This window comes from Hibiscus syriacus, unplaced genomic scaffold, assembly GCF_006381635.1.
Source record: "Hibiscus syriacus cultivar Baekdansim isolate YM2019G1 unplaced genomic scaffold, ASM638163v2 tig00110557_pilon, whole genome shotgun sequence".
Classification (NCBI taxonomy): domain Eukaryota; kingdom Viridiplantae; phylum Streptophyta; class Magnoliopsida; order Malvales; family Malvaceae; genus Hibiscus; species Hibiscus syriacus.
The window spans coordinates 420,822-435,293 of record NW_024062780.1 but is presented as its reverse complement, the minus strand read 5'-3'; positions in this window follow the sequence as shown (position 1 = coordinate 435,293).

The following is a 14,472-nucleotide window of genomic DNA, read 5'->3' as shown; positions in this document are numbered from 1 at the left end:
TATTAATATCTGAAATTTTTAAAATACTTTTATTGATTAAAAATAAATTTCAATAATAAATTTAGAATATAATAAAGGCTTAATTAGAAAACAAGTACCCACTATGCTGCGTTTTCTACATCATGTTTCTAACATTACAAACATTATCATTTTAGGTTTCTCAACTATAATAATTGTTAAAACTCAAGTGACATGTGTCACATTTATAGAATTTTAAAATTTTTATTTAAAAAAATAATTAAAAAAACACTTCCCAAAATGCGTCTCCCCTCTCCCTCACATGCTTGCTTCTCACTTTTGCATGGCTAAACGGTTGACCAAATGACCAAACAACTGGGTGTCATAGCCTGCTAAACGGTCGATTATCACAATTGACTAAAAAGTTTAAGTAATTTGGGATTTTTGGCATTGAAGTGTAGGAATTTGAAAATTTTGGGTTTTGAGATGATAGCAAAAATTATGATCGGTCAATAGGTGATCGGGGATGTATGGGTGATCATTTGTCGATGTATGGGTATCCGAAGATAATCGGCGGTTAGAGCAAAGGAGAATAAAATAATAAATTTTAAGAAATTGAGATTATTTTTGAGATTTTAAAAAAAATTAAGATATTTTAAAATATTAATTTTTTATTTTTCCGTAAAAATAACATTTCATTTAACTACTTTGGTTGATATATAGATTCTTATTTATATATTTTTTTAATTTCAATTTTAATGATCAAACTGATACTAAAAGTAAAGACTATAACAATTTTAACAAGGTTAGTTTTGTTTACACCAGAATGTACATACGTAATTAAAAAATATATATATTATTAAGAATAAAAAAATATTTTAGCCAACGTTTTATCAAAAATATTAAAAAAATATTAATATTTTTAATAAAATATTTCTTTAATCGTATATTAAGTCTGTTAAGCGTAATTACCCTTATAACAAAGTCGTGTTGACTGAGAATTCTCGTTAGAAACTAAAGAAAATCCAAAATCCCTAAACCCTCCCAAGTTCAGGTCATAACCGTCTTGTTTTAATTTGCATTGCAAAATAAAAGCTTCAAGAAAGTTCATTTGTACCTATAAAGTAAAAACTTCAAGAAAGTTCATCTAGACCCTCAAAAGAATATGGTTCCGCAAAATCAAAATAACTCTAATCCTTTCTTAACTAGCTCGTCGAGACGGGATTCTACAACTCAGTGGACTCGTTTGGAGGATGAGCTGTTTGAGGATGCGTTGGTTATCTTCCGGGAAGAAACCTCAGATCGGTGGAAGAAGATTGCCGAGAGGATTCCTCGAAAGTCAGCCGGCGAAGTGAAAGTGCATTTTGATATGTTTTGCACGATGTTTATAAATCGATGCCGGTCGAGTTGAAGTTCCTAATTATGCTGATGATTCATCTGCCTTATCGTCTAGTTGCAATTCCGAAAATCAGATATCTTCCACTTCAAAAGAAAATGAGAAGAAGAAAGCAACTCCGTGGACAGAGGAGGAACACAGGTACGCTAACTTCTGTTTTTTTTATAACTATTTTCTGAGAAAAGTTAAATCGAATTATATAATTAATTCGAATCGATTATTTATCGAGCTTTGATCGAGTGAATCTCGAATAATTATGATCTCTCTCATTTCATTTACAACCTTAATCTTGATATCGATTTAGAAGTCAGGTTAGCTTGAATATTATACTACTTTAAAGTTCTCTTTAAGCTTAGCTTGAAACCATGTTAAAAATACTAGTGTTTTAAGAAATTTATACGTGTGTGTATGGAAATATGATTCTCTGAAAATCTCTAACTAATTTTTTTTACAATATACTGTGAAAAATTTCATTGGTTAAATGGGATTTGTGTACTTCAAGACTCCAAAAATATCTTTTGCAGACTGGAGGAGCTTTTGTACAAAGAATTTGGTCCGGCTTAGGCTTGGGACCTCGCTTTATTAAAACTATGGTAAGTACCCTATATCTCGTTAAATTATGTTTAAATAATCTTTTAATTATTAAATTTTTAAAAACTATAAAATAATTGTTACAATTTTCTATCGGTTAAAGTAATTATCGCAATTGTAACTGTTGCTAAAGGATAATATAGCATGTTAATTTAATTATTAATATCTCTTTTGATCTTTCTATTATATATATATACTCTTTCGATAATTGAATAAAAAATAAATAATTATTTTATAATTTTTAAAATTTAATAATTAAAAAGTATTCAAATATATTTTAATAATCTCTCACATATTTTATCCTAAAACTATTGTTGAATCGGGACCCTGCTTTGTCGGAACCATCCGGCTGTAAGTGGTTTTATTGCTGAATCTCTAATCATGGTCGAATCTTATTTTTCTAGAATAAAAGAAGAATCAAAATTGAATCTAAATATGATTTAATACAAAAGATAATGTAAATATATTAACTATTAGTTAATTTGACGATGAAATATTAAGATTTTTAAGTAACGCTAAAGATTTTCTATAATATTTAATTTAAACAAATCAATTAATAAATTTGTTATATATAAGCTATATTTTGACAGAAATATCGGGCTTAATTTACTCATTGTTTTAAATGTATATTTTTTATGTATAAAAGTATAATCATTTGGACAACAATTATATTTCCTTCTAAGATATCTAATTTTAAACATAGATCAACTACTAGGTAATATAAAATGGGTTATATTAAAATATTAAAAATGTAATTAAATAATTTAAAAAAATTAAGATATGAAAAAACTTAATAACTAGTTGTGAATGATAAACATCATCAATATTAACATAAAAATAAATATAATGATAACCGTACATTGACAACTTAAATTTATCATAACCTAAACGTGACCTATTTAGATGATTAAGGAATCAACTTAGATTTAAATCAGAACTAAATTAATAAAACAATCAAATAAATATTAATTAAAGAGATATCATCAAATTTAATATTAAAATGTGTTAAAACTTTAAAAAAATCAATTATTTTTTAATAAATACAACAAATAAAATGTCATTAAAATTTAGAAATATAAAAAACTAAAAAAATGATCATAAAAGACGACATAACCAAGATTATTACACACCGTCCGCAATAAGTTCATTGATTAAAGAACGACAACTCCATCATTCTTTTTTTAAGGTAAGGTAGTTATAAAATAATATATGTTTTAAATAATCCCAACCATTTGATAATGAACATTCAATCACTCTGCTGCAATTGTTGGTGCTCGAAAATCAAACATGCATATCAAACGTTTCTATAAATCAAAGAGTAATAACAACGGCAACAATTGCAAACATTTCTACTTGGAAAAAAAATCAAACATGCATATCAATGACCTAATATAATTAGTAGAATGACACAAAAGCCTTAATGACATTATAATAAAAGCATAAAATAAAATCAAAATTTTTTAATATAAAAGTTTAACATTTATGTTTTTTACAAAAAAAGTTATCGATAATCTTTTTGTTCTAACAATTAAAATGATATTTTATTTAGAGTTCAAATTCGTAGCATATATCCTCAAATTATAACCTTCATTTTAAATTGGTCCTTAAAATTTTTAATATTATAATTTCATCTTCAAATTATTATTCTCATTCTAAATTAGTTCTTAAACTTTTGAATATTCTAATTTCATCCATAGTTTATCCATGTATATAATTAATTTCAATCATAATTTAACCTAATTTTTTTTCAAACATATAATAATATAACTTGACCTATCTGTTTTCTTAACAATTGATATTATTAGTATATACATATAGCTTGGGATGAAATTGAAATTTTTAAAAGTTTGAGGACTAATTTAGAATAATAATCATATTTTATGGATGAAATTGGAACATTTAGAATTTAGGGACCATTTTAAAATAATTGTCATACTTTGAGTATATGTGATGTAATTAACTTTTATGAAAAATTAAAACGTTTATAATAAATTTATGGCTTAATTAGAAAATAAGTGCTTAAATTATACTGTTTTTCTCAGTGTGGTGTCTATTTTTATTTTTTTATTCAGGTGTCTAACGTTACAAATATTATCACTTTAGATACATTAGATGTTACTACCGTTGAAAACCCCATGTTAATATTTTGAATATTTTATTTTATTTTAAAAATCAATCAACCAATCTATATTTGATAATGTCGCAACCGTCTTTCGGTTAGGCCCCGAAATTGGGCTTCGACTTAGGAAAATGGATTGGGAGTCGCCACCGACCACTTTAAAACGAATTTAGGTGGGTCGGATACCATTTTACCTGATCTGCGTTGTACCAGAAACGTGTCGAGTTCGGGAGTCGGTTACGGTCAAGGAAGGATTAGCACCCTTGAACCGCCCTTTCGGTACCACATAATTTTCAGTTGTCTTAAATTAAGAAAATTGTAATTTTAAATAAAAAGGTAAAATTTGATCCTGATTACTTACCTTAAATTGATTTGAAAATATCCTTAAAAAATTGAGAAATGTGTTAGATAAACAAGGTAAAGAAAACAAATAAGATAAAGAGAATAAAATAAAAGGAAAAAATAAAATAAATAAATAAGATAAGGAAAAAAATAGTAAAGTAATAATTATATATAGTAATATTTGAAAAAAGAAAAAATATATATATATATATATTATATACATCAAAGTATTAATAAAATAAATAAGCTATATATATATATATAACAAATATTTAAAAATAGAAAAACTACCCTCTCACTTCACTGAAAGTGAGAGGCTTTAGTCATAAATAAGACAAAAAGAGGAAAGTGGGAGAGACTTTAGTTAGAAATAAAATAAAAAAATAGGCCCTCTAAGTTAGTAGTATATAATATAATGTTTAATAATAATAATGATAAAGACACAAGATTTTAAAAAAAATAATATAATAATGAATAAAAAACGAAAATAATAAAAAATAATATATATATATAGAGTTATAAGATATATTACGTAAATAAAGAAATAATCAAATAAAAATAATTAAGAATGTATATATATTAATAATAGGTATATAAATAAACTATTAAAAGTATAAAAATATATATAATTAGATAAAGATAATTACAATATATATAGTAATAATAGACTTATAAGTAAAATATTAAAGAAATATATATATATATATAATAAAATATAGTAAAAAATCAAATAAAAATAATTTAAAATATATATATATACGTATAATAATAACATGAATAATAAAAATAAATGAATAAAATATTCATATAATAAATAAAGGGACTAATATAGATTTTTAAAAAGCTCTTCCCCTCCTTTAACCGAAAATCAAACCGGTTTTTCAAAATAAGCCTTGGGGAAGCGTAGATCTAAGAGAAAAGATCTCGGTTCCCTTGTGTTCATCGGCCCTTTCAAAGTAAAAACGGAAGAGAAGAAGTGAAACAAGCCACATGCAAGCGAGAATCGAAGCAATATAGGTAAAAATACCTCTTTTATTTCTCTATTAAAAATTACAAGCGAATCTTTGGGGTAATTGCATATTTGCTTTGGGTATTTTTTGTGTGTGCGTAATCCCGTATGATAATCGTGTCTTACAAATGGGAAGGATTACATGTATTTATAGTGGAAAAAAACTAACAAACAATAGAATCCTAATGCAACTAGACTTCTTGCTCGGTTGTTGCACCTTTGTTGGTGTGTTTGTTGCTTTAAAAGATATGGTGGTGGAAGAGTCCTCTTAGGAGATGAACTCTTGCTAGTTCTATATTTTAAGAAAATTGGTGTCTACAGCTACCCCTCTTTGTCTTTTTTCATTGAACGAAAAATAGGACAAAGATAAAAAGACACAAATTTTCGTTCAGTGGAGTTGAAGAATAACTCCCTGTCGAATTGAGTTGCGGATGGCTCCTCCGTCGCGAAGTTGAGTCCATCTTGAAATGATTTGAATCAGAATGTGGCTTCTCGTTGTAGTCCACTTTGGTCTTCTTCTCGGTTTAAAGACCTTGGCTAAAAATTCGAATGGAAAGTAATCCTTTGACTCCACAATGTGGTTGATATGCTCTCGAGCTGAATAAAACCGAACTAGAAAAGTCTTCGTTGACAGATAGTTTTTCTCGACTTAAGCTATGCTGACGGAAAAAATGCTTCTTGCTACTAAGGCACAGCTAACCCAGATCTTCTTCTCGGCTTGAAAACCTCGATTGTAGTCGGACAATAGTGTGATTGAGGTGTCATCGAGCTGAATGGAATCAAACTCGATAATTTTCGCTGGCAGATAGCCCTTCTTGCCTTGAGCTATGCTGTAAATTTGATTTACCTCTGAGCTGAATGTGATCGAACTCAAAGGTCTTTGATGATAGATGACTCTTCTTTGAGTTGGATATCTTTCGTCGTGAAGTTGAAATCCAATCTAGAGATGGATGCTGCTTGTGTGCACGATTCCCCTTCGTCGTGAAGTTGAAATCGAAGTGGGTAGTATTATTCCGAGTCAAATATCCTCCGTCGTGAAGCTGAAATTGGCTCCGGAACTGGGAAATTGTTTGTTGACAGCCGGTCGGCCCTTTCCTGTGAAGTTGAGCTTGTGTTATCTCGAGTTCAATATCCTTCGCTTTGAAGTTGAAATTGGCTCTGAAATTGAGAAATTATTTATTGACAACCAGCCGTCCCTTCGTTGTGAATTTGAACTTGTGTCGTCTTGAGTCCAATATCCTTCGCTGTGAAGTTAAAATTGTTTGTTGACAACCAGCCGTCTCTTCGTTGTGAAGTTGAACTTGTGTTGTCTTGAGTCCAATATCCTTCGTTGTGAAGTTGAAATTGGCTTTGAAATTGAAAAGTGGTTTGTTGACAACCAACCGTTCCTTCGTTGTGAAGTTGAACTTGTGTTGTCTTGAGTTCAATATTCTTCGCTGTGAAGTTGAAATTGGCTCTGAAACTGGGAAATTGTTTTGTTGACAACCAGCCGTCCCTTCGTTGTGAAGTTGAACTTGTGTTGTCTTGAGTCCAAAATCCTTCGCTGTGAAGTTGAAATTGACTCTAAAATTGGGAAATTATTTATTGACAACCAGCCGTCCCTTCGTTGTGAAATTGAACTTGTGTTATCCCGGGTCTAATATCCTTCGCTGTGAAGTTGAAATTGGCTCTGAATGAAACTAAAAAGTGGTTTGTTGACAACCAGCCGTCCCTTCGTTGTGAAGTTGAACTTGTGTTGTCTTGAGTCCAATATCCTTCGCTGTGAAGTTGAAATTGGCTCTGAAATTGGGAAGTTGTTTGTTGACAACCATCCGTCCCTTCGTTGTGAAGTTAAACTTGTGTTGTCTCGGGTGGCGCTATATCCTCCGTTGTGGAGTTAAAATCGTGGATGACCCTTTCGTCGTGAAGTTGAGCCTTGACTTGAATAGCATTCGTCGTGAAGTTGAAATCCAAGTATTGTGAAGTTTGGCTTCGAGCTAGATATTCTCCGTCGCGAAGTTGAAATCTACTCTCGAGTTGATTGTGTAGCTTTGAGCTCAATATCCTTCGCTGCGAAGTTGAAATTGACTCTAGCTAAAACCTGAAAAAGTTATGCATATATGTGATGAAATGGATGCAATGCTCTTAGGTATGCCTAAAATGCATATGCAACATATGTTATTTTTGGGCTCATGAGAGAAATCTCGATCTCCGGTTACTTTTCTGAAATCTTAGTTCTGAAATCTTCAAGTTCTAATCCCTGATCTTGAATTCTTCAAATGTTCAAATCTGATGTGCACATTCTATTTTTTTGATTTCAGAAATGCTTTCGACCATCCCAAGTATGTGCATGAGCTGAGTGTAACGGTTCAAATGATGCTTCAAGAGAAATTCTCTCGAAAGAGACATAATTCGTTTCAAGGGAAATGATCTCAAAGATATCTGTTGTTTCATGAGAAACGGTCTCAAGGGAGACAAAATTTTGTTTTAAGAAAAACTGTCTCAAGAGAGACAAAACTTACTTCCAAAAGAAATTATCTCACGAGGAGATGAAATTAGTTCCAATGAAAACATATTCAAAGATTTTGTTTCAAGGGAAACTGTCTCAAGAGAGACAAAATTCATTTCAAGGAAAATGTTTTCAATGTTTATGTTTCAAAGGTTTTTGTGTTTCAAGAGAAACAATTTCAAAGGTTTTTTTCCAAGTGAAATTGTCTCAAGAGAGACAAAGTTTGTTTCAAGGGAACCTGTCTCAAGAGAGACAATGGTGAGCACGATTCCCTTCGTCATGAAGTTGAAACCGTGGGTGGCCCATTCGCCGTGAAGTTGAGCCAGGAATTGGATATCCTTCGTCGTGAAGTTGAAATCCAACTTGAAAATACGAACTGGATCGGTTTTGAATTAGCTCTCGAACTCGTCTGAAGTTGATTCTAAGATCTGTCGATCTTTCAATATATCAAATTAGTTGAGGTGTAGCTCCTTGCTACTGAGTTAAGCAACCACTATCGATTTTTACAAACTCTTTTGAATCAGGTATCTTTCGCATTGAAGTTGAAACTTGACTCTAAAGCTGCAAAAATTATGTATGCTAAAAATGATAAATGTGATGCTCTCAAGTATGTCTAAGATGCATACAACATGAATTAATGTCATTTATCTCTTGGATAGAGCCTCATTTTTGCCTGCTTGTTCCTGCATGTGGAGGAAATACCTTCAGAAGGTCTGATAATTCGCATTAGGATGTTGAATCCCCAAAGATGCCCTAATATCCAAAAATACCCCAATATTTGATGTTGAATCTTCAAAGATACCCCAAATGTTCCTCATTTCTTGCTTCAGCATTGATTCTGAGCACGAGCTTTGTGTCTAAGAGTCACATGTCATTTACCAAGATCCACTCTAGAGAGACTGTATTGTTTGAAAAAAATGTTTTTCTTTCTCTTTTATTTTCAAAGTTATGAAAATATTAATTAAAAGAGTTTCGAAAAATGTTTAACCAAAAGTTTTGAAAATATTGTCACTTTCACAGTTTTACAATTGAGACGAATCATAAAACTAGAGTTCATCGGATATCAAAGAATTAATTATAATGTTAATCCTTCAATAAATTATAGCTATTTGACAAGTGTCAAGATCAAAGCTATCTTTGGGAAATGGTTAAGTAAGGAACGGATAAAAAAGTCTCAGATTATCGTGTTTGGTCAAAGGTTTGGCATCTTATGCTCAAAGGATTGATGGGGTAGCTTGCATGTTTCTCTGCTAGAAGTGTTCTCTAACTCCCAACCTTCGTTGTCACACTCGGATTGTGCGATGCCTTATCAAGGAATTTGTGTGATTGCCTCAGTTGCACAATTTTTATATTCGAGTCGCCTTTTCAAGTTTTTAACTCGAACCCTCCTTTGATTTCAAGACGTTATTCAAGATTTACGTCTCGAACCCTCATTTATCATTTTTCTCTACCATGCATTAATTACATTGTTTTTTTGCAAATTAATCCTGATGGGTGTGATGAAATCTGAAGATAGTCTATTCTGTTTACAAATCCTTGTATGATTAGAAGGGACTTTTAAGGCACGTAATGTAGGCCAGGGCTCATGGTTATGAAAGAAAAGGATAAATAGGCCCAAATAAGTGTTTCAGGGTATTGAACCAATGATCAATTCATTCTGATGCCCTCGATCTTGTCTTGCTCAAAATGTCTCTTTCTCCTGATGCTCTATGATCTTCGAGTGAAGTGATTCAGTGATTCAAGAATGATTGTACTTGATCAATCTCTTAGTTTGAAGCTTGATGTGCCATTTGTCTTTAGGGAATCTTTGCATGTGCTTTTTGTCCATTTTCATTTTGATTTTTACTTCTTTTCTTTTTTGTTCTTGATTGAATCTTCGCACTTGGTATTTGGCCCACCTTTTGGTATTTCCTTTGGATTGATGTCTTCACTCATGTGAGCATATTTCTTCCACTTTGCCCCCCAGTGTGGAGGGTGATCCTTGGTTAGGGTTGAATCAGAAGAAAAATACTATAGGCTCAAAAGGGGACACAAGGGATATATTTTTTCTCTTGTTGTGAAGGGATAAAGCAAGAAATTCGTTCATCATTTCATACATGGAAGTCCTCACAGAAGAGGTATCCCTAGGGGGATAGATTTTCAGGATTAATTCTATTTACATGAAAACAGTGTAATTAATGCATGATAGAATTATTTCGGATGAATTCTTCTTCTTTTTTCCCCCAGATGTCTTAATGTTCAAGCTCCCTGCGAGATGTCCCAAGTTATGTCTTAGAAGAATGCTCATGTTCAAATGAACAACTCGATGATGTGGGCTTTAATGGTGTAAAAATGTCAATTTTGAGTCTAAAAAGACAATGGTGTGATCTTATTGACTCAAAGAAATGTGTGGGTGTATCAAAAAGATAAAGGTAATGTTCAAGAATTTCAAAGGGAGGTAATGTCAAAATTTGGTCTTTTTGGTAATGACTATGAGTTATTTTGGGTAAAGAATCAAGGTATTTTGTTTTGGGGTTTGAGACAGGATAAGAAAGGTCTAACATTTCCATATGTCAAAAATCTATAATTCTTGAAGAATTAAAAGAATCCTTAATTTATTTAATATTCGAAGAACTAAAGATTAGAATTTGTTCAATTGCTCCACCTTAGAAAGTAGCATAAATTCAATCCTTTAAAAGATTAAGCAAACAATGAAAGATTAGAGACGTGTTTAAACAAAACAATCCTCTAAGTGCAAATGGTATATGTCATGGCTCCTTCTTCGACCGTTTATGCCCTTGAATCCATCAGGTTTTGGATCTTGCGCTTCAGCGCCTTATAGTTCTCAGAGGAATGTTTGGGGCTTCTTATGTGGTAACAACTAACATCTTCAACATCGTAGTCCTTAGGATATGGGGATTTTTTTCTTAGATCATCCTGGCCGGCTTTGTCCTACCATCAGCTGATCAGGCTCTTTAATGTTACAATCTTGCTTTCATGTGGTTAAATCCACTTCATCGAGTCCTTCATGACTTAATTTCATGTTTGTGAAAATGCTTAAAAATGTAGATGAAGATGCAAAAAGGCAAAAATGCAAAATGTAAGAATGCATGAAATGTTCGTGGCATTGATCCAGAAAAGTGTCCATTATTATAAATAATATTTACTTAGACAAAAATGTTTTATCTTGTAAGAGACATAAAAACGATCAAAGGTACATTCGGACTAAATCCTCTAGACCCCGAACAACTTCTAGTAGGTTAACAAGTCTTCTGTCTTCATCTATCACTAGTTGTATGCCTTGTCGGACCATTTCAGCTTCCCTTGCCAGGCCGTGTAGATGACGAGCTGCCTTCTGTACTTGATCCAGGAAGTCTCGGATGACTGCGTCTCTGTCCTTCACCCTTTGTTGTGTTTACTCCCAACGGAAACACCACTGTAAACCACCATCGAAGAGTACTATCTAAAGCTCGCTCACTTTCTTATTGAACCCATCTACAATAGCTTCTAACTCAGCTATTGTTTTGTCATCTCTCTCATGTTGTTTCTCCAGATCAACCATCTGGATTCTCAAGCATTGGTTTTGATGCTGACTGTCTGCTAAGCGCCTCTGGGCAGTCTTCATTTGTTCCTTCCAAGCTCTCTCTTCATGCCCTTCGAACTTTCTTTTCAGGCTATGAGCTTCGTCTTTCCAGTATTCAGAAGCCACTTTCAACTTGGAGTTATCCTTGACTTTATCTTGATACACATTTCTCAAGTCTTCGAGCTCAAAACATACTTTTTTATGTTCTTTTTCAAGTTTGTCTGCTCGATCTTTCTGAGAGTAGACATCTAGATTCCACTGATAGCGCTCAGCTTCAAGCTCCTTTACCCTCTGCTTCAGCTCGTTATTCACAGCTTCAAACTCTGTCTTGGCTATCTCAAGTTCAGAAAAGACGGGCCTGAGATGTTCTTCCAAGGTTCGAGTGTCCTCACAGTCTGGCACCGATATATTGTCATTTTTTCTCAATCTTCGTCACTTTACATAGTCCGGAGTAAGCATGTTTATGGCAGCTACAACATCCATCCGGAATACTTTCTTCCATGAATCGACTGCTTCCTTGATCATCTTCTTATAGTTGTCACTGTGATACTCAAACTCTGATCTGGCTAGTCCGCATATTGCTGGGACAAACTGACGTGCCTCATACTGTCTAAGTGCTAACAACGGAGCATACCCAACTGCACCCCAAAGTCCAAGTAAGGTCATAGTATCGGAGTCCCCACATCGAAAGAGAACGTCACTGAGGAACAACCAGGGGGCTCTTCAGGTAATATCCTGATCTTGGAGATGAGTGAAGACTTTCACCCACTTCTCTTTTGAAGCGCCTTCATGCCATTTCATGGTGATGAACTCTCTCAAAGGTGAATACGTAGTGCTAAATCGGCGGTAGGCAACCCCATTAGTCTTTCAGAAGTGACTGTGAATCCAGACTTGAAGGAGCTGAACACACCCAATGAATCTACCTCTGCCAGCTCTTCGGCAATGGTTGAGAGACCGAAAGGTCTCGGCTATGATGGTCGGTGCTGGGTTGACTCGTTTCGAAAGTTGCTCAAACAGTTCCACCACGGCTGCGTCAATGTACTCCAAAGTCTTTGAGAATATAATCAGGCCATACAGACCCAGTGCAAACAGGTCTATTGCCTTCCACTCATCGGGATGGTCCTTTATCAGTTGCTTGATATGAAGTCAGGCAATTCCTTCCCCACTGCCTTTACATTGAGCTCGGTCTGTTACCCATATTTCGTCAACCCCAGCAACCTTGGCTATTGCACTCTTGAAAGGCTGACTTTTGATGTGTTTAATATAAGCTCGCTCCAGTCTGATATTTTCACAGTGCAATAGTGTAGTGTACTCTTCAATAGTGGGCATCATATCCTCCTGATTAAAAGTGAAGCAACTGTATCCCGGGTTCCAGAACTGAACCAAGGCTCTAATCAAGGGCTCATCAGTCTTAATTTGAAGCAACAATGCAATGTCACCGTACCGTTGGCTGAACTTCTGTTTCTGATCATTCTTCCAACTGCCCCAGATGTCCCGAAGCTCTTGCACGTCGTTCTGCTTTAGGCTGATAGAGGCGTAGCTAACCAGTTATAACACATAGCTTCCTTGAAAGACTGTCTCCCTTTTCCTTCTGAGTCTTCTCGGACCATAGTCGTGCCTCGGGGTTTTTAATCTCTTTTATTACAACACATTTATCCATTAATTCAGATTATTATGTGTAATAAACACCTTTTAGGGATCAATAACTTCTTGTTATGATGCAAATGCTAAAAAACAAATACAAAGGGAAACAGTTGGTAAAATAAAAATAAATAGAAATGAATACAAATAAAAAAATGGTAAGAAAAAAAACATAAGGAAAAAACATGGTTAGGAAAGAAATGTCCTAGGTTTTGGAATGTGGTTTTGGGGTAGGCTCTATTTCTTCAAAGTCTCCCGGTTTAGATTATAAAAACGGTACCTGAGTTCTCCTTGCTGGCGCCCCCTTGGGCTTACCAGACCCTTAGTCTTAAACCCATCACAGGCTTGTGTGGACTAAGTTAAACTCGAGAGAACACATTCCCTCATGTCTATGCGGAGAATAAATTCACACGAAGACATAAGGTATATGAATCCCGAAGGCTACTTACTAGGCATATGCGGTGAATAAATTCACACGAATGCGTCGCTTTCACCCCCACTTAAAGCGGGTTCGGAGCTCGGGTATAAAGCCTTTAGATGAAAAAAGTCCGGGAAGCTGAAATCATTAGAAAACGATCAATCAACTATTTACTCAGAAAAATATAATCAAAAGTAAGCAATAAGGATCGAAATGTTACCTTAAAATTTAAACTTACCCTTTTCGTTAAAAAGACAACTGAAATTACCTTAGCCTGACTCACTTACCTGTGTCCCCAGTGGAGTCGCCAAGCTGTCGCAATCGTCTTTCGGTTGGGCCCCGAAATTGGGCTTCGACTTAGGAAAATGGATTGGGAGTCGCCACCGACCACTTTAAAACGAATTTAGGTGGGTTGAACACCATTTTACCTGATCTGCGTTGTACCAGAAACGTGTTGAGTTCGAGAGTCGGTTACGGTCAAGGAAGGATTAACACCCTTGAACCGCCTTTTCGATATCACATAATTTTCAGTTATCTTAAATTAAGAAAATTGTAATTTTAAATAAAAAGGTAAAATTTGATCCTGATTACTTACCTTAGATTGATTTGAAAATATCCTTAAAAAATCGATAAATGTGTTAGATAAACAAGGTAAAGAAAACAAATAAGATAAAGAGAATAAAATAAAAGGAATAAAATAAAATAAATAAATAAGATAAGGAAAAAAATAGTAAAGTAATAATTATATATAGTAATATTTGAAAAAGGAAAATATATATATATATATATACATCAAAGTATTAATAAAATAAACAAGCTATATATATATACAACAAATATTTAAAAATAGAAAAGTTACCCTCTCACTTCACTGAAAGTGTGGGGCTTTAGTCAGAAATAAGACAAAATGAGTAAAGTGGGAGAGACTTTAGTTAGAAATAAAACAAA